This window comes from Condylura cristata, unplaced genomic scaffold (genome assembly GCF_000260355.1).
Source record: "Condylura cristata isolate star-nosed mole 26May11 unplaced genomic scaffold, ConCri1.0 scaffold00068, whole genome shotgun sequence".
Lineage (NCBI taxonomy): Eukaryota > Metazoa > Chordata > Mammalia > Eulipotyphla > Talpidae > Condylura > Condylura cristata.
The window spans coordinates 252247-253854 of record NW_004567169.1 but is presented as its reverse complement, the minus strand read 5'-3'; the positions used below and the strand labels follow the sequence as shown (position 1 = coordinate 253854).

General features: G+C 72.3%; 1 protein-coding gene across 1 annotated transcript in view; it reads left to right on the top strand.

Annotated features, from left to right (window-relative positions):
* SLC16A3 (solute carrier family 16 (monocarboxylate transporter), member 3) overlaps positions 1-1608 on the top strand; it is a 9777-nt gene that overhangs the window by 1447 nt on the left and 6722 nt on the right. The gene's annotated exons all lie outside the window — the stretch shown is intronic.

Genomic DNA, 1608 nt, shown 5'->3' with positions numbered 1-1608 from the left:
GCCTCCCTAGGGCGCCAAGGTCAGGCTGCGGCGTTGGGTCCCCGGCCCGGAGGCGGCTCCAGGGTGGCAGACCCCTCCTGTCTCCCCGCTTCCTCCGTGGGCCTGTCCTGCTCCCCCTCGGTCTCTGGTGGAGCCTCTGAGCCCCGCACTCTGGCCTGCACCCCAGCTCTGCATACACAAACAGACCTTTATGAAAGAAAGACAGGGACAGGGCTGGGCGGAGGCGGCCGCAGGCGCGTGGCACTGCCAGGGCGGTGCGCTGCGGGTCACGCTGGGCGGGACAGGGCGGCCGCCGCGCCAGAGCCGCCCACGCAGCACGCAGGTCAGCAAACAGAAGCACCGAGAAGGGGCGAGGCGCCTGGACAGCCGCTGGGCACCTGTGGCGCTGAGCAGGGCGCGGGGGTGGGCGAGGGGCCTGCTTTGCATGGACTTTGCATGCAGCCCAGCGCCCCAGCCTCGGGCGGCTCTCCGCAGTGTCCGCTGGGGAGCCCCTAAGCTGTGTCCATGCTAAACTGCTGGAGGAGGGTGGGGCTACACGGCCCCGGGGCCCTGCGGGGATTGGGGCAGGTTGGGAGGGACGGCTCTGGGTGGCCACTCTGGGTTGGCCCAAAGCCTGGACCAGGGGTGCTGAGTCACAGACCCCACTCTGATGGGGCGACCGGCCCCCACTGCTCACGCGGCCTGGGGTGGGGCCTGCAGGGCGTCGCTGTGGGTGGGCGCAGCCCCACGGGGGGGGGGTGTCCTCCTGGCCGCGTCGCTCAAGGGGGCCCCTCACCTTGTCTCCTGGGGCGCCCCACAGCTGCGCAGCCCCACCTGCAGCTCAGACCTTTAGCCCCAGAGGGCAGGCCTGAGGGGCCAGCGGGGGTGGCAGGGCCGCGGGGGACCCCAAGTGGGGAGGGAGGGGTGCGTGGGTCACAGGCTGGGAAGGTCTAGCAGGAGCCTGGCAAGGCCCGAGGGGGTGGGTGACCCACAGAGGTCACCCCCGAGGTCAGTTGGTGTCACCGAGCCCACTGCGGAAGGGGCTCCCACCCGGGACTCCCCAGCGCAGTCACCGAAGTGGGGCATCCCCGGGATGCCCCTGCCCGCCTGCTGGGCTCAGACCCCGAGCGCTGGCAGTGGGCATCTGTGCGCCTGGGCGGTCTGCAGCATGTGGGGTGAGTGGGGGTGGCCAGGGCTGGGGGCCAGACTGGGGGGCTGGGGCGCCTCTGAGGTGCGGAGAGGGGAGGCAGAGCGGGGCTGGAGTGCCCCCCCTCCTGGGCAAGTCGGGGTCTCGCTTCCAAAGCGTTGTCACCCCAGTCTGCACCTGCTTTACCCCGAGGCTGCGGAGTGAGGCACAGGGCGCTGGTGAAGAGCGACCCCGCTGGGCGGCCTCACCCAGGGGCGGCCCTCAGGTCCAGGGTCTCCATGCTGTGGGCGCGCAACTGGGCCCCGCGCCGTCGGGGGGCGCCCTGGCATTCTGAGGTCCGAGAGCGGGGGAGGGGCGCCTCTCTGCGGCCACCGGGAAACGGAAGTGGGGCGGCGACGCCTTGCCCAAGAGCCCGGGCTGCCGGCCGGCCCAGGGAGCGCGCCGCCCTCCCGGCAAGAAACTGAGCTTCGCAAGGGGCGCAG